Raw genomic sequence first — 19473 nt, forward strand, 5'->3', positions numbered from 1 at the left:
GAGAGAGAGCAGAAGCAGGGGGAGCTGCAGACAGAAGGAGAAGCAGTATCCCCACTGAGCAGAGAACCTGAATGGGGGGCTCCATCCCAGGACCCTGAGATTATGACCTGAGCTAAAGACGGATGCTTAACTGGCTGAGCCACCCAGGTGCCCCAACACCTTACTTTTTTCACTTAATATACCTTGGGGGTGCCTGGGTAGCTCAGTCAGTTAAGTGTTTGACTCTTGGTTTCAGCTGAGGTCATATCATGATCTATGGGTTGTAGGGTCAATCCCCTCATGGGGCTCCATGCTCAGCTCAGAGCAGAGTCCCCTCTGCTCCTCCCCCTGCTGGCTCTCTCTCTCTCTCAAATAAATAAATAGTATCTTTAAATATTAGGGAAGGAAGGCTAGGTTGTTTAGATACTGTTGGGAATGCTACATCATGGTTTTGAGAAAAAGTGTAGCTGGGTCTCTACTTTTGCATTCCATATAAAGATGGCCTCCAAATGGATTAAGGACCAAAATGTGAAAGAAAACTGGAAAGCCAATAAAAGAAAATGGAAGAGGACATCCTTGTGACATGGGGGTGGGGCAATACTTAAATAAGACCCCAAAACACAAACTGCAAAACAAATAAATCATATAGATATATCAGTTCACCCTTCAACTCTACACCATAAATAAATTTAACATAAATAAATTCATAAACTTAAAAATAGATGGTAGACTGAAAGAAGATATTTCTTTTTTTTTTAAGATTTTATTTATTTATTTGACAGACAGAGATCACAAGCAGGCAGAGAGGCAGGCAGAGAGAGAGGAGGAAGCAGGCTCCCTGCTGAGCAGAGAGCCCGATGCGGGGCTCGATCCCAGGACCTAGAGATCATGACCTGAACCTAAGGCAGAGGATTTGACCCACAGAGCCACCCAGGTGCCCCTGAAAGAAGATATTTGTAATCCCTAAAATTTTAAGGCATTAGTATCTACAACATATGAGAAACTCCTGCAAATCAACAAGACCCAATAAAAAATGGGCAAAGATGTGAAGAGTCAATTCTCTAAAAAGGAAGCCCAAAAGACCAACAATCTGGAAAGGAATGCTTTAATTCACTAGTGGTCCAAGAAATGCATGCTTAAATGACATAAAAACTAATATCCATCAAATTGGCAAAATCTGAAAAGGGGGTAGTGCCAAGTGTGGGCAAGGATGTGGGAAAATAAAAACTCTGTGTAATTCTTTTTTTTTTTTTTAAAGATTTTATTTATTTATGTGGCAGAGAGAGAGATTACAAGTAGGCAGAGAGTCAGGCAGAGAGAGAGGGGGAAGCAGGCTCCCTGACAAGCAGAGAGCCCAATGTGGGCTGGATCCCAGGACCCTGAGACCATGACCTGAGCCGAAGGAAGTGGCTCAATCCACTGAGCCACCCAGGCGCCCCGTAATTCTTTTTTTTTTTTAAAGATGTTATTTATTCAGGGGTGCCTGGGTGGCTCAGTGGGTTAACCCTCTGCCTTCAGCTCATGTCATAGTCTCAGGGTCCTGGGATCGAGCCCCACATTGGGCTCTCTGCACAGCAGGGAGCCTGCTTCCCTCTCTTGCTCTGCCTGCCTCTCTGCCTACTTGTGATCTCTCTGTCGAATAAATAAACAACATCCTTAAAAAAAAAGGTTTTTTTTTAAAAAAAGATTTTTTTGCTTTTTTAAAAAAAGATATTATTTATCTGAGAGAGAGAGAGAGAGAGTACAAGCAGGGGGAGGGGCAGAGGGAGAAGCAAATGTGGGACTTGATCCCAGGGTCCTGGGATCATGACTTGAGCGTAAGGCAGATGCTTAATCGACTGAGACACCCAGTCACCCCTTGCACAATTCTTGTACAAATGTAAATTGGTATAGCCTTTTTAGCATTACTTAGTGAAAGTGGGTGGCCTATCCCATTTGACCTCAAGTGTGATAACTTTTCTGCATCCATATCTCGGCAAGAGTTCTCAGACAAGTCCACAAAGGGACATGCGGGAGGGAGTTCAACTCAGTGCTGCTTGTGGTAGGAGGGAGGGAGCCACACTTTGTGTCCATGAATGGGGGAATAGCTAGGTACAATGTTATAAATGAATATTTCAGAATATCATATCATTCAATGAACCAGATGTACATACAGCAACATGGATAGATCTTAAAAAAATGCAGAACTGATTGTCAAAAAAGAGAATGAGAGCACAGTGCCTTTTATATAAATTTAGAATGCATAAAAGAATGACAGCAATCCTACTTCTGGGTATATATCAAAGGAATTGCAATCAGGATCCCGAAGAGATATCTGCATGCTGTGTTCATTGCAGCATTATTCATGATAGCAAAGACATGGAAGCAACCTAAAGGTCCATTGACAGACAAATGGATAAAGAAAATGTGGTAGGGGTGCCTGGATGGCTCAGTTGTTGGAGCACACAACTCTTGAACTTGGGATTGTAAATTCGAGTGTAGAAATTACTTAAAAATAAAATCTCTCTGGAGCGCCTGGGTGGCTCAGTTAGTTAAGCATCCAACTCTTGATTTTGGCTCAGGCCATGATCTGAGTCATGAGATTGAGCCCTGTATCAGACTCCACGCTGGGCATGGAGCCTGCTTAAGATTGTCTCTCTCCCTTTCTCTCTCTGCCCCTCCCCACCTGCTCCGGCAAGCACCTCTCTCTCTCTCAGAGTAAATAAATAAAATCTCTCTTTTTTTCTTTTTCTTTTTCTTTCTTTCTTTTTTTTTTTTTTTTAAGATTTTATATATTTACTTGACAGACAGAGATCACAAGTAGGTGGAGAGGCAGGCAGAGAGAGAGAGAGAGAGGAGGAAGCAGGCTCCCTGCTGAGCAGAGAGCTGGATGCGGGGCTCGATCCCAGAATCCAGAGTTCATGACCTGAGCCGAAGGCGGAAGCTTAAACCCACCAAGCCACGCAGGTGCCCCCCCCCTTTTTTTCTTTTTTAAGATTTTATTAATTCATTTGAGAGAGAGAGAGACACAGCGAGAGAGATAACACAAGCAGGGGGAGTAAAAGAGGGAGAAGGCTTCCCGCTGAGCAGGGAGCCCGAAGCAGGGCTCGATCCCAGGACCCTGGGACCATGATCTGAGCTGAAGGCAGATGCCTAACAACTGAGGCACCCAGGTACCGCATAAATAAAATCTCTTACAGAAGAAAATGTGGTATGTATGTATATATATCTATATCTATCTATCTATATATATCTATATCTGCATACGAGAGAATATTATTTGCCCATTAATTAATGTTAATATTTAAAAAGGAGGAAATTCGGGGCACTTGGATGGCTCAGTCATTAAGTGTCTTTCTTCGGCTCAGGTCCTGATCCCTGAGTCCTGGGATCGAGCCCCACATCAGGCTCCTTGCTCAGCAGGAAGCCTGCTTCTCCCTCTCCCACTCCCCCTGCTTGTGTATTTTTTCTTGCTGTGTCTCTCTCTGTCAAATAAATAAATAAAATATTTTTTTAAAAAAGGAGGAAATCATGCCATTTGTAACAACATAGATGAACCTAGAGGACATTATGCTAAGTGAAATAAGCCAGATACACAAGGACAAATACTATAAGATATCACTTACACAAGGAATCTAAAATAGTCAAGCTCATGGGGCACCTGGGTGGCTCAGTGGGTTAAGCCGCTGCCTTCGGCTCAGGTCATGATCTCAGGGTCCTAGGATCGAGTCCCGCATCGGGCTCTCTGCTCAGCAGGGGGCCTGCTTCCCTCTCTCTCTGCCTGCCTCTCCACCTACTTGTGATTTCTCTCTGTCAAATAAAAATAAATAAAATCTTTAAAATAGTCAAGCTCATAGAAGCAGAGGGTAGAAGGGTGATTATCAGGGTTGGTGGGGGGAGGTGGAAATAGGGTGTTAGTAATCAAAGGTACAAAGTTTCATTTACACAAGATAAATAAATTCTAGAACTCTGCAGTATATAGCCTATTGTTAACAATACTGTATTGTATACTTAAAAATACGCTCAGAGGTAGACCTTATGTGTCAAGTGTTCTTACCACCCCCCCAATAATAATAGAATGAGTGTGTATCCAAAATAATGCTACATTCTTCCCCAGGATGTGCATGCATTTAAAGACATTATCAGAGACACCTGGGTGGCTCAGTCGGTTAAGCCACTGCTTTTGGCTCAGGTCATGATCCCAGAGTCCTGGGATCGAGTCCCACATCTGGCTCCTTGTCCAGCAGGGAGCCTGCTTCTGTCTGTCTCTGCCAGCCACTCTGCCTGCTTGTGCTCTCTCTCTCTGATAAATAAATAAATAAATAAATAAAATAAAAAATCAAGACATTATCAGAGGAGCTCCTGGGTGGCTCAGTCTGTTAAGCGTCTGACTCTTGATTTCAGCTCAGGTCTTGATCTCAGGGTGTGAGATCAAGCCCCAGAGGGCTCCGCACTCAGCGGAGAGCCTGCCTCAGGGTTCTCTCCCTCTCCCTCTGACCCCCTCCACTGTTCTCTCTCTCTTTCACATAAAGAAATTAATTTAAAAAAAAAAAAACAAAAAAAAAAACCAAGTGCAAATTCACCAGAGTGCCTGTGGGGTGAGGGGAGCAAGTGGATGGGGATCATGAAGGGGATTGGAGAATGAGGTAGAAAATACAACCTGAGAGGTGCCTTGCTGCCTCGCACAGGCCAGAGATGCTCACAGGCAACTGCGTGACTGACCTGAGGCCCATTGTGGGGGTTGGTGAGAAAATGCGATCCACACCCGCGGAGTTTTGGGTCCTGACAGTCATCCACGAAGCTGTGACCCTGGACCCCAATCGGCACAGACTAATCAGCTTCCCCCTCTTGAAACGCAGATAATATCCATAAGGTGGTTGTGAGCATGCTGGGCAAAGGGCCTGGCCAGAACTGGTGTTCAATAATAGTAACACCAAAACCAACACCAGGACAGTAGCCTCACGGAGGGTGTTGACGGGCGTCAGTTCTGAGGAGCTCCAGCACCGCTTGGTGTCAATGCTTCTAGCTTTGTTCCTCTCTCAAGTGAGAAGAGAGAAAGGCAGTTCCCTCTGCCCAGCCCCTAGCTCTCTAATCTCCCTGGCCTCCTTATCTGGGCAGCAGCTAAAAAGGGGAGATTTGCAGGACAAGGTGAGAGCACAAGATTGCACACACACATTATATGGGCTCTGTCTATATGCGTGTTTATTTCAATTAGAAAAAGCCTTCTCATCCTGTTCTCACTGGCTGATCCCTTTGGATCAATACTTTAGTTAGGTCTTTTGTGAAATGAAATTTATATTCACGCTCCACTGTTCCCTTAGTAACAATCTCCGGCAATCAGATCTGCTCTCTGGTGGAAATGGCCTTTGGAAAGTGCCTGTGTGGGGCACAGTTGCACGATCTTACCTTTGCCAGAAACAGTTTTCTGATGTAGTCCGTATCTTTTCCAGAAAAAAAAAAATTAACTACATTTAAGCAGACTTAACAAGGTCTTAAAATAGATATAAAGTGGTTTCACCCCACAAGGGGAATTCTTAAAATACTAAAGTACTGTTTTTAAGCATAGTCAAGTACTTCAGAAAAACTAATTTACATTCCAAACAATTTCTATGCTAATTACAAATGATCCTTTCCCAACTGCTAGGTAATATTTTGTGTTACTGTATGTACCTGAAATGAATAAAATTACCTTTCTTTCTTTCTTTTACCAATATTCACTCCTTCAAACTGGCCTTTCTGCAATTCTTCCAGATTAGCATTTTTATTGTATTTCAGGTGTGAATTTGAGAATTTGATCCCATAGCGTTGAGGTAAAAACCACAAAAACAGATTTATCACAGTTATCTAAATGAGATGGTTGTCAATCTCAGATTTCCACTGCTTTTGCCTTTTCATAGAAAATGAAAGCCCAGGATGCTCTCTTTGGCTGACATGAAATGTATAAACTCACCTGCATCATTATCTCTCCCTCCTCCGGGGACCCACTTTCAGGTTGCTCTCGCTCTCTCTGTTTGAATAAAACTTTATTTATAAAAACAGGCAGCTGGCCCAGGGCCTCTGGTTCCTCTTTCTTAATGACCCTTTACTCTTTCGAATGAATCTTCAATTTGCCTTTCTCTGTGGGTCCTTCCCACCAGGGTGTAAACTCGCTGTAAACAAAAAACTCTCATGTCTTCCAACCTCACCAATCTCTCTCAACCACCCCTCCCCTTGCCGGTCACATTTATTGGAAAAGTCTCTGCTTCATCGCTTCCCAGTCTCGGCCCACTGCCTTCCAGCTCTGCCATGGAAACTGATCTCTTGGTGGTTATCATGGCCTCCTTGTTGTGAAATCCAGTGGCCCCTTATCAGTCCTTCTTTATTTATCTCAACCTTTAGGTGACTTCTGACTGCTAACCACTCCCACCTCTTAGCTCTCCTGCCTGCACACTCCACACTCCAGACCTCCCTCCGGCCTGGGGGCGGGGGGACCCTGTCTCAAACTTTCCTGCAGGCTTCTCTTCTTTGTCTCTTCCATAAATGCTGGCGCTCCGAGCGTTCTGTCCCTGTCTTCTTCTCCATCTACACACGTTCCTGAGTGAGCTCATCACTCCTTGGTTTTAATGCTCGCTGATGACTCTCAAATCTGTGTCTCCAGCCCACACATCCCTCCTGAGCTCTAGACCTTAAGCCTCCGCTGCTTCTGGACCGCTTCTTGGCTGTTTCCCAGGCTTCTCCAATTCATCATGTCCCAAGCAGAACTCATTATCTGTCACCCCAAACTTGCTCTGTCCCCGATGTTCAGAGAATGGTATTACTATCCAAGCAAACGCATGAATTTGTTCATGACCTCCTTCTACCTATCACCACCACCATCAGTCAGTCAGTCAAACCCAGACTCTTGTCCCTTCCAACTCCCAATTACCTCTCTGGCTCTGCCTACCTCTCTCCATGCCCACCTTGGTCCCAGCCACCAGCATCTCTCACCTAGGTTAGTGGGAAATCCTCTTTCAGGCCTGCACCCATCTAGCCCCTCCAGTTCATCCTTCACACTGAAGTTGGAGAAGTTCCTCTAAAATACAAATGTGTATTCCATAATGTTCTCTGCTGCCTGCCACTGCCCTCAGGTTAAAGTCCAAACTCCTAATTAAAAAGCCGGTATTGCTTGATCTGAGCCAGCCTGCAACATTCAGACCCACAGCCTTCCTCTCTCTTTGTGGTCCAGTCACACTGTATTTCCTCTCTTCAGCTCCATAGACCCACAGTTCCTCTTTTGCCTCTGGGCCTTTGCACATGCCATCCCCTCTTTCTGGGACACTCTTTAGGTCTGACTAACTTATTATCAGTAAATGTGTATGGTGATGTGATGGAGAGGATTTCTGAGAGAGACAGACCGGAGTCTGTATTCCAGCTCTGTATGTATGACCATAACTTGTCCACTGACCTCTCTTAGCCTTAGTGTCCTCATCTGTAGAAAAAGAAATAATAACGCTTGCTATGTCTGGCATATACTGGTTTTTCTTTTCAACTACCTGACCCACCTCCACCTATCCACTTGGAAATTTTCTAGGAATTGCTCCCTCTTCCCTATTTGTGTGGGAACAGTGGGGATTCCTGGCAGCCATGTCGTATAACATGGTGAAGCCCATTGACTCCCCACAGATAACGGGTCGAGGTTGGCACCTGACCCAAGCTGGACCATCAGTCCTTACCTCCTGAAGGAGGAGTTGGGACCCAGAGAGAGTCACTGGAGACTCTCCTGGGTGGCTGGACTGAACATAGACCCACGGGCTATCAGGAGCAGGGTGTTCCTGCGGATGGGAAGTAAAGAAAGCTGGTTGTCGCAAAGAAAGTGGAAACAGGTGCACAGAAGCAAAGGCCCGGAGAGGTAGAGAGAGGGTGGAAACAGAAAGAATCTTGTGCCTTTGACATCCTGCTTCCAGTGACTCACGGAGACTAGGTGCCCTGAGTCTAGGAGAAACTCCTGCATCCTTAAACTGAAAAAGAAAAAAAAATATTTTTTTCCTTGAATAGCTAGACTGGATTTCTACTACTTGGAACCAACAAAGTCCTAGGTAATTTACCTATCTTAACAGAGTTCAGAGTTATTGTGAAAGGTAGAAATGAGGCAAATATACACACAGTAAGTAATCAGTGAATAATAACAATAAGGTTATTATTAATACATTCAGTGGGTGAGGACTAAAGATGTCAGAACTCTGTGCCTGTTCCTCTAGAATAGTTTCAGAAATAGGACCCAGTGCTTAGTACTATATCATCCCATGAGTATTCTTTTTTAATTAAAAAGGTGAATGATTATATTTTGGTAATTTTGAAAGAAGGGGAAAAAATTACACAGAATCTCACCTTACCAAATTGAAGCAAATATTTCCATTGCGTAGAATCATGGCACACACTCCATTTTGTGTCCAGTGTTTTTCACTTATGATATCATTAACATTTTAATATTTCTATACAGGCTTTATAATCATTTAAATAATTATGTAATACTTAATACAGTATATCAGATAATTTAATAAGCCATTCTCTCTCTCTCTTTATATATATGCATATTTATTTTGTTTTTGTTTTTTACTGTCTTACATCACACTTCAATGTATATTTTTCAAGACAGGCTTTTTATTTTTAAGATTTTATATATTTATTTATTTGACAGAGAGAGAGAGCACAAGCAGGGGGAGTGGAGGAGGGAGAAGGAGAAGCAGGCTCCACGCCGAGCAGGGAGCCTGACATGGGGCTCAATCCCACAACCCTGTGATCATGACCTGAGCTGAAGGTAGATGCTTATCAACTGGGCCATCCAGAGGCCCCTGGAAAGGCTATTTTTTTTTGTTGTTGCTGTTTTTGGTTTTTTGGGTTTTGTTTTTTTTTTTAAAGATTTAATTTATTGATTTGTCAGAGAAAGAAGGAGGCCAATGCAGGACTCAATCCCAGGACCCTGGGATCATGACCGGAGCCAAAGGCAGCTGCTTAACTGACTGAGCCACTCAGGCATCCCAGGCTATTTTCTTCCTTTCTCTCTCTCTTTCTTTCTTTCTCTCTTTCTTTCTTTCCTCTTTCTTTCTTTCTTTTTTTTTTTTTTAAGATTTTATTTATTTATTTGACAGAGAGAGATTACAAGTAGGCAGAGAGGCAGGCAGAGAGAGAGGAGGAAACAGCCTCCCCGCTGAGCAGAGAGCCCGATGCTGGGCTCAATCCCAGGATCCTGGGATCATGACCTGAACCTAAGGCAGAGGCTTTAACCCACTGAGCCACTCAGGCGCTCCACCAGGCTATTTTCTTAAAGATTTGTTTATTTATTTATTTGAGAGAGAAGGCGTGAGTGGGAGGAGGGGCAGAGGCAGCTGAAGCTTCAAGTAGACTCCCTGCTGAGCGGGGTGCCTGAAGCAGGGCTCAGTCCCATGACCCTTGAGATCATGACCTGAGCCGAAACCAGAAGTCTGACACCCAAGCGACTAAGCCACGGAGACGCCCCTGGATAGGCTCTTTTAAATTAGTTCACATTGATTGTTATAATTGCAAAAGTGATATGTAGTCATCTTTGAAAATGATGATGCAGATTATCAAGAGGAAAATATTTGTCATTTCACCACCCAGAGATAATGTACATAAACATTTTGCTAAGTATCTTCCCAGCTCTTTCTCATGCATAAATATTCGATTATACTGTACATATTTTATTTTATTTTTTAAAAAGATTTTTATTTATTTATTTGACAGGGAGACACAGTGAGAAAGGGCACATAAGCAGGGGGAGTGGGAGAGGGAGAAGCAAGCTCCCTGCCGAGTAGGGAGCCCAATGTGGGACTTGATCCCAGGACCCTGGGATCTTAACCTGAGCCAAAGGCAGATGCTTAACAACTGAGCCACCTAGGCATTTCTGTACTGTACATATTTTATGATCTGCTCTTCCCCACTTTAACTGTATATCAGAAACATCTTTTCGTGTCATTAAATCTTTTTCTACAACCCTTTGTATAAAAGTACCTTACATGAATAATCCTCTATTTTTGAATGTGCATTTATGTCACTATTTTACGATTTCAGCTGAAACTGCAATGACTGGAATTCCCGAGTCACATCTTTATGCATGTGTCTGATTACAGTCTCTCTTTAGGATGAACTCTCACAACTGGAAATGTAGGGTCAAGAAATGTATGGGTATGCTTGGGATAATTTCTAGGCGTGAAATTGTGAGGTTCAAGTTTAGAACTTCTTTACGGCTCTTTATGTGCTATTTTGCTCATAAAAAACGCTTTAATTTTTTTAAAAAAGATTTTATTTATTTGTTTGACAGAGAGAGAGATCACAAATAGGCAGAGAGGCAGGCAGAGAGAGAGGGGGAAGCAGGCTCCCTGCCAAGCAGAGAGCCTGACTCGGGGCTCGATCCTAGGACCCTGAGACTATGACCCGAGCTGAAGGCAGAGGCTTTAACCCACTGAGCCACCCAGGTGCCCCAATGCTTTAATTTTTAAAAAGTGGATTTTAGTGGGGGAGGAGGGTAGAGTGCTTTTGAGTCCTCCCGGAATCACTGGCTTATGGGGACCAGCTCTCTTCCCTCTTCCCTTCCTCCTCTGCACCCAGGCATTTTAGGATAATGGCAAAGATCAAAGGATTTAGATCCCAGGGGCTATTTCCACATTTTACAGACTGAATGACTCAGGCAAAAGTCGCTTAGATGTTTCTGGAGCCTCAGTTTCCCTATCTGTTAAGTCAGGTTCATTGTATCTACTCTGGAGTCGCATAGTTTTCTCAGAGGTGAAAAGGAATAATAAGTCAACCATAAACCCCTGTTCTCTAAGCCGTGCATTTGTTTCGCCTCATGAGGAGACAATGGTGCTCAGAACTGGGCTGTGTTTCTGATAAGATGATGGAGACAGGGGGCGGAGCTTGTTGAAACAGGGCATTTTACCTACCTGGCCAGCGGTGGGACCGGCAGCGGGTAGGCCCCATAACCTCCTTCCTCAGGCCCCCACTGTCTGGATTTATTCTCTGGTGCAAGGATGGTGGCCAGCGGACTGTGGTAGTGCTCCGAACAGCAGCAGTGGTATTCTTGGGCTTTAATCCACAACCTCTTCCTTCCCCAAAGCCAGACAGCCCCTGTAGGTTCCCATGACAACAGCATGCCCAGGAAGGACCAGCCTGGGGGGAAAGAAAAACACATTTTACTGTAAGAAAAAGTGGCCAGAAGCCACAGGCAGGGCAAGCTGAGACAAAGGCTGATGGGGCTGGGTCCTGGGGACAAAGACCACAGGGGTGTGAGGGAGAGCTCCAAGCAGGACAGTACCCGACCTGTTTTGAGCACTTTTTCTAGCCAGACCCCATTAAATGTGCTGTATATGTGTATTGACTTGGATTCTCCCAACTAACCTGTGAGATAGGACCATTACTGGCCCCATTTTACAGGTGCCAAGACCAGTACAGGGAGCTTAAAAGCCGGGAGTCTGACTTCGGTGCTTGCATTATGGACCTCTAGGAAGTCATAACTCTTCTGTCTACAGCCTTTGGCAATTGATCAAGTACAGCTTCCTTCTCTCCTCACCAAAATGTTGCAAGAGAAAAATTATTCCCATTTTACAGATGAGGAACCCAAAGTTCAAAGAGGTTAAGTGACAGGCCCCAGATCACACAGCTAAGAAGTAATAGAGCTGGGATTTGAGCTCAGGTATGTCTGAACCCAGAGCCCATGGTCTTTCTTATACAGAAGGAGCCTAGAAGTACTTCTGGAACTTCCTATCTGCCCATAGGTACATTTGCCTGTCAGCCTGAAGAGGCAAGTCATGGTTGCTTAGTATAGCTTTAGGGGTGTGTGTGGGGAGTGTTTCTGTGCCTTTAGCACTGTGCCAACTCTTTCCCAACAGACACACACACACGTACAAGCGCTTGCACATAGGCAAGCACACATGTACACACAGGCCCTGGCAGGCTGATGCTGTCTTCCTCCCAGCCAGGAATGGGCCCGCCTACTCACCACAGGCTTCCCAGGCAGGTGAGCCTGCCCACACCTGCTCACCTCACCTGGGAGAGGCTGCTGGAAGGCACATCTCCCCGCCCCAACTCATTCTGTGTAACCAGGCTGGGGCTTCCCAAGGGAGAGAGAAATTTCCGGAGGTCTGTGAGGACCCTGGGACTTGGGGGTGGGGGAAGGATTTTCTTTCCAAATAGAACAGGGAGCCTAAACTTCAGGGCTTGGAACCTTAGTCGTTCCAAGGTTAGGGTAGGGAAGATTCTGGTATTCCGAAAGGAAAACTGTCCCTATTGTTCTTCCCATGTATGTTTTTTACTTAATGTATTTAATTACCTGTAACCTGATATAGTTCTTTTCTGGATGTGGCCTTTGATTTTTAAGAAGTCCTACAATCCCCTTGATAGGTGCAGTTGTTTTTTTTTTTAAGATTTTATTTATTTATCAAAGAGAGAGAGGGAGAGAGGGCGAGCACAGGCAGACAGAATGGCAGGCAGAGGCAGAGGGAGAAGCAGGCTCCCTGCCGAGCAAGGAGCCCCATGTGGGACTCCATCCCAGGATGCTGGGATCATGACCTGAGCCAAAGGCAGCTGCTTAACCAACTGAGCCACCCAGGCGTCCCGGTGCAGTGGTATTTTATTTGTCATTCAATCTTTTTTTTTTTTTTAACATTTTTAAAAATTCCAGTGTAGCTAACATATAGTTTTTTTTTTTTTTTTAAAGAATTTATTTATTTGACAGAGAGAGACACAGCAAGAGAGGGAACACAAGCAGGGGGAGTGGGAGAGGAAGAAGCAGGCTTCCCTCTGAGCAGGGAGCCCAATGAGGGGCTTGATCCCAGGACCCTTTGGATCATGACCTGAGCTGAAAGCAGACACTTAATGACTGAGCCACCCAGGTGCCCCCATATAGTGTTATATTAGTAAAAAATGAGTGATTAGTAAAATTAGTAAAATCATGGCATTTGCTGAAGTTCAGATGTACAATATAGTGATTCAACTGTTCTGTACATCACTCAGTGCTCATCAGGGTAGGTGTGCTTTTAACCCCCTTCACCTCTTTACCCATCCTGCAGCCACCTCCCCTCTGGTAACAGTGGTTTGTTCTCTATGGTTAAGACACTGTTTCTTGACTTCTCTCTTTCTTTTTCTTTGCTTGTTTGTTTCTTAAGTTCTACGTATGAGTGAAATCATATGGTGCTTTTCTCTCTCTGACTTATTTCCCTAAGCGTTATACCTCTAGATCCATCCATGTTGTTGCAAATGGCAAGATTTTGTTCTTTTTTATGGCTGAATAGTATTCCTGTGTGTGTGTGTGTGTGTGTGTGTGTGTGTGTGAATTCTTTATCCATTTCTTCTTTAACCGTTTATCCATCAGTGGACACTTTGGCTGTTTCCATAGTTTGGCAATTATAAATAATGCTTCAGTAAACATAGGGGTGCATGCATCCCTTTGAGGTAGTGTTTTTGTATTCTTTGGGTAAATATTTAGTAGAGCAAGTACTGGATCATAGGGTAGTTCTATTTTTAATTTTCTTAAGGAACCTCCATACTGTTTTCCACAGTGTACAAGGGTTCCTTTTCTCCATATCCTCACCAACATTTGCTGTTTCTCATGTTTTTGACTTTAGCCATTTTGACAGGTGCGAGGCGATATCTCATTGTGGTTTTAATTTGCATTTCTCTGTTGATGAGTGATGTCAAGCCTGTTTTCATGCATCTGTTGGATATCTGGATGTCTTCCTTGACATGTCTAGAAAATGTCTATTCAGGTCATCTGCCCATTTTTAAATTGGATCATTTGGTTTTGGTGTGTTGAGTCACAGAAGTTCTTTATATATTATGGGTACCAACTCTTTATCAGATGTGCCATTTGCAAACATCTTCCATTCCATAGATTGTCTTTCAGTTTTGCTGATTGTTTCCTTCGCTGTGCAGAGGTTTTTATTTTTATGAACTCCCAATAGTTTATTTTTGCTTTTATTTCCCTTGCCTCAGAAGATGTAGCTAGAAAAATGTTGCCACAGCTGATGTCAGAGAGATTACTGCCTGTGTGCTCTTTTTTTTTTTTTTAAAGATTGATTGATTGATTGATTGATACAGAGAGAGGGTGCGTGCGCGAGAGCAGGAGCAAAGGGAGTTTCCGGCAGACTCCCTGCTGATTGCAGAGCGTGACATGGGGCTTGATCTCAAGATCCTGAGATCATGACCGGAGCTGAAACCAAGAGTCGTACTCAGTCAATTGACTGAGCCACACAGGCACCCCTGCCTGTGCTCTCTTCTAGGACTTTTATGGTTTTGGGTCTCACACTGAGGTCTTTATTCTATCATTCTGTCTTATCTCTGAAGGGCTATTCTATATTTTCACCTGGGACCTTACCCCTAAGTTCTTGAGAAGAATCACGACATTTGCATAAGATCAGTCATTGCACAGAGATTGATCCTATGCCTTTCCCTTGAAAAACAGGTTATATATGGGAAACTAAAGACACAATTAAGTCCACCCCTTCTTACCTCTATAGAGTCAAGGGAGGCACAAGAAGCCTCTTCTGCCAAGTGTCCTCTTAGGTAGTGGGCTAGATAAGGGGCAGAAACTGAAAGCCATTTTATAGCAGCAGCTTCTATACACTTTTCCACTGGAAGCAGAATTAAGGTCCTCTTCCCAACTCCATCAGCCTGTCCCCCTCTGAATCACCCACAAGACATCCTCAGAGATGACCTGGAAACCATCCTAAGCGGCTTTCTCTAGTATCCAGCAGAAACTCCATTTCCATTCCATGCCGAACTGCTGCAGATGGGAGTAGAAGATTTAGCACACTACCGCTCCCCGTTTCCCACTTGGGTAGAAACTGGCCACGAAGCCTTTTTTTAGAGGACCCTGATGTCCATCCACAGGACAGCATGGATTCCACAGTGGCGTGACCAAGGGGGAGAGAGGTGGCAGAGCAGGGAACTATGGGCAAAATAGGACAAAATCACGTTTGTTTCTGCCTCTGGTGGGGAAGACAGGGGAGAGCCTGCCACTGTCTTGACTTTGGCGCACCTGAGCCTGCCTCCCATCCCCCTGAGGTCCCTATCGGCTGGCCCTGGACGGCAGTGGGCATTTAGTAAGTGCACACGAGAGCTGGTGGCGATGTTGCCGGGATGGCCGCACAACACTCAGTCTGCAAAGTCCAGACTTCTGTCTCTCCCGCCCCCTGGGAATTTCATAAATAAATCCCTGGCCCTGTTCCAAGAAGAATTTCAGGGCTTCTCCGCGTGTGTGTGTGTGTGTGTGTGTTTTCAGAAACACAACCATTTTACATGCTGCCTGGTGTGCAAACTCCTAAGCAGCTCCCAGGGAGGGATGAGGGTGGGCAGGGCACGAGAACACAGAGCCTGGGTTAGGCTGGGCCAGCGGGGTGGCCAGGATACCAGCAGTGAACGGGTAGGCTGGAGCGGAGTCTCTGCGCCTGGGTCAGCTAACCTGGTACGCAGGCACCCAGGCGGGCCCCAGGCTCAGGTTGCTCAGCCCCCTCCCCCACTCCCTGGCTTTGGCAGTATTCTCCACCAGGTTTTTGCAAAGTGCTGGGGTCTTAAAATAGCATAAAGGCATACACACTCTAGACTATAGTGTCAATTCCAGTACCAAAGAGAATGATCCAAAAGGAGGGAGAGTGGAGGGGGGAGCTGTGTGAGTGTGAGGCCAGTAGGAAACGGGGTGGGCACTTGGTGTGAGGACAGGGAGGGAGGAACAGGGAGAAGAAAACAAGAGAGAGCCCGTGTCTGGGTGTGTGCTGGGTGTGTGTGACACAGTGATGCGGCTGATAGTCATGTCTGGTGTGTGTGTGTGAGTGTGTGTGTGTGTCTGGGATCACGAAAGCAGAGCCTGTGTTGGTGTGACCAGTTTGGTGAGGACACTCTGGATTTCTCTTCTGGACTATGAACTTCATCGTAAGCATCCCCAAGGCCTAGCCTGGTTCCTGGCACATAGACACTTGGGGCATATTCCTGGGATAAATAAACAATGGATTGTGGGTGCGTGGATTTACTAGAACATAAAATGATAGCCATAAAGACAGTCCAACTTCATATAGCGAGACTAGAAATGTGTGCCCCGAAGGTAGCAGGCTCAGTCAGTCCGTATGTATTTACTGAACATCAGGAGGAAAATGGAAATGAAGGGCTTATGGTCTGTCTGGGAAAGGAGAGAGGAGCACACCCAGGAAGGGGAAGGCTTCCTGGAGGAGTCAGGCCCTGAGCTCCTTCTGAAGGATAAGTGCCATTTGTTGAGCTGGTGTCCTAACTAATGTTCTCAGGCTTCAATGACCAGTGCCCTCTAACCGACGGAAGTGAAAAGAGGATTTCCTGGAAAGACGTGGGAATCTCAGAGAAACTGGTAGTGGAAAATACAGCTAGATCTCATGGGATCTGAGAAGACACTGGGCTGGTTATTTGTTGAGGATAATTTGACTAAGTGGGTGAGTATGGAGGGTGTGTGGGCACATATACATACCCATAGACACACTGCAGTAATCTCTCTCTCTCTCTTTGTCTCTGCTCCATTCCACTCTCCTCTCCTGGTTCAGCCTGGTCATGCTACATGACCAGAATGGCTTTCAGGTAGTGCTCTGTAGCTCCTGTCACCATCTAAGTGACTCAGTTACTATGCCTCCTGAGTTCCAATGCCCACAAGAGAGAAACTGAAGAGTCAGCCAGTCTACTTACTGTTTTTCCTGGGTTCAGATGCCCAACCCTGTTCAGTCATCTGTGGACCGAGGGAAGATCATGCACTCACCCAGGAGAAGGGGGCATTGACTCTTATAATCAAGATGGACAAGACAGAACGGTGGTTGTCCAGGCAGGAGGAACTATGACTGAGGATTTGGGGTCTGAGTGTCTGTGGGTATATGTGAGAGAGAGAGGGAGAGAGAAGCCAAGAGAGCTATCAGGACCAAGATTAGCTGGGTGAACTTTTGCGATTTATTTAATCTCTCTATGCCTCAGTTCCTTATCTCTACAATGGAGTTGTTGTGAAGATTAAATAAATAGTCCATATAAAGCTCTTAGGAAAGTAAATGGTCATTTCCTGTATGCTATTTTTAACTAAGTCTGGATGGATAGTAAGTTCTCATCATGAGGAGGTCTCGACTGTCCCCTTTGGTTCTACCCTGGACAAATCATTGATTTTGTCTGAACCTCAATTTGTCCATCTGTAAAATGAGATCAGACTAAAATAATTTCTAAGCTCTTCTCTAGATTTAGAATGTCATGGGGTTGGCTTGTGGTTTTGGGCAACAGGGAGCCTGTATGCTGTCCAGAAGGCAGATGACACAATGAAAGGGGCTTTCATGGACATGGGTGTGCAGCAGTGTGCCTGAGGACAGTGGGGAGTGTGGCCAGGTGATAGGGTATGTAAGTATGAGCAGTACCAGATATGTGTGGTCTGAGGATCTGAAGGGGCCTCACTTAGGGCAGGGAGAAGAAGGGGCCAGGCAGACAGAAGCTCAGATGGTCCACGATAAAAGGAGCATGACCAGGAGAGCCACCCTACTTGGCCATTGGGCATGCTCAGAGAGAAACTGAAGTATGAATCATCAAGGCTGAGGGTGCCAGGCCTGTTTACCGAGGAGGCACTAGGGTAGAACGAGGTCATTGTGAGGGTTAAAGAAAAAAATCTAAAATCATGTGATGGCCTCTGGAGCAGCAACAGGAGGAGAAAAGCCAGGGGAGGGTTTTCCTCAAGGACACCAGAGCTCAGCAGCATCTCATGGGACCATTGAGCACAGATGGCATGCGTCTGATGGCATCAGGTCCCTGACACTGTCTGGGGCCTTCAGGCTTCCAAGGGCCACAGCAGCCCCTCTGGCCAGCCTCCCATCCTCAGCCACCAGCCATGTCACATTCAATTATTTTCCATTCCTACACTGTGCTTCTGCTGCTTCCCTCAACTCCCTGTCCGATCTGTTCACCTACCAGCCCCAATCATCCTGTTCCCTACCCTTTCATCCTCCAAAAGTCCCCTCTTCTGATCTCACTCAGGGCTGCTAAGTATTTCCAGAAGAACTGTACCAAGGCTTGTTATGACCTCAGCTTTGTGTCCTGCAATTCTGGCTGGGCCCCAGTGCCATCTTGGCAATCCCTTTCTGCTTTTCCACGTCCCTGCACACTGCTCCCATTGTCCACACTGTTGTCCAAATGCTCACCACTCTCTTCAAGCAGATCCACATCATATGCCATCCTCCCTCTTGACCACACTGTACCACAGCGGAGGGCCATGACCACAGTTTGACTGAGCACCCCCAGGTGGCCCTCTCATGTCTATAAAGTCCCTTGGTTCACCTTCCTCCTCCAGCCTCTGGCCAACGCTATTCCCTGTACCTCTGCATCTTGATGCTGTGTTCCCCACCAGTTCCCCAGATGCTGGGTTCTGGCTCCATCACTTATTCCTTCTTCTTCCTATAACTTTAAACTCCTCTTGGCTCCTTTACTGCAGTCTAAGTTGCCATCACTCCCTTCCTGTTAAGGCAACAAAACACAGCAAACACTTCTGTGACCTTGTGTATCCCTCTAGAAATCTCCTTTCTCTCCTTCTCTTGTCCAGTCTGAAAATCTGTATCTTTAAATTGGATTATTTAGCCCATTCACATTTATTGTAATCATGGACATAGTTTTAATTTATTTTCACCATTTCATTTATGCTTTCTATTCATCCTTCTTTAATATTTTTTTTCCTTTCCTTCCTTACTCCTTTTGGATGGATTATTTTTTTCTCATTCTATTTTCTTCCTTCTCTTAATTTGGAAGTTATTTAATCTGTTATTAGCATATATCTGACAATTAATAAAGTATGCATGAATTCATATGTAACTTACACATTTTTTATTTAGTCTTTTTTTTAAAGATTTTACTTATTTATTAGAGAGAGAGAGAGAGAAACATGAGCAGGGGGAGAGGAAGGGGGAGAAGCAGACACCCCATTGAGCAGGTAACCCCACATGGGGCTCAATCCCAGGACTCTGGGCTGATCTGGGCTGATCCCAAGACTCTGGGACTCTGATCTGAGCTGAAGGCAGACGCTTAAAGGGCTGAGCCACCCAGGCGCCCCAAGCCTTTATTTTTGAAAGGTATTTCCTATGAATCCAGTAGTCCCCCTCCCCCTTATCTGTGATTTCCCTTTCCACAGTTTTAGTTACTTGTGGTCCACCATGATCCAGAAGCAGATGATTCTCCTTCTTTTTTTTTTTTTAATTTAATTTAATTTAATTTTTTATTTTTTTTTAAAGATTTTATTTATTTATTTGACAATCCCTTTCTGCTTTTCCACGTCCCTGCACACTGCTCCCATTGTCCACACTGTTGTCCAAATGCTCACCACTCTCTTCAAGCAGATCCACATCATATGCCATCCTCCCTCTTGACCACACTGTACCACAGCGGAGGGCCATGACCACAGTTTGACTGAGCACCCCCAGGTGGCCCTCTCATGTCTATAAAGTCCCTTGGTTCACCTTCCTCCTCCAGCCTCTGGCCAACGCTATTCCCTGTACACAAGAGATCACAAGAAGGCAG

The 19473-nt window shown here is 45.1% G+C and overlaps 1 long non-coding RNA gene across 1 annotated transcript; it reads left to right on the forward strand.

The window, feature by feature from the left end:
- The first annotated feature begins 1462 nt into the window (after positions 1–1462).
- On the forward strand, positions 1463–19310 carry LOC122891911. The gene is made up of 3 exons (XR_006381334.1): positions 1463–1474; positions 9275–9276; positions 19013–19310. It is a non-coding gene; the product is annotated as an uncharacterized LOC122891911 (long non-coding RNA).
- Positions 19311–19473: the final 163 nt, after the last annotated feature.

The sequence above is a fragment of the Neovison vison genome, chromosome 12 (assembly GCF_020171115.1).
Source record: "Neovison vison isolate M4711 chromosome 12, ASM_NN_V1, whole genome shotgun sequence".
NCBI lineage: Eukaryota > Metazoa > Chordata > Mammalia > Carnivora > Mustelidae > Neogale > Neogale vison.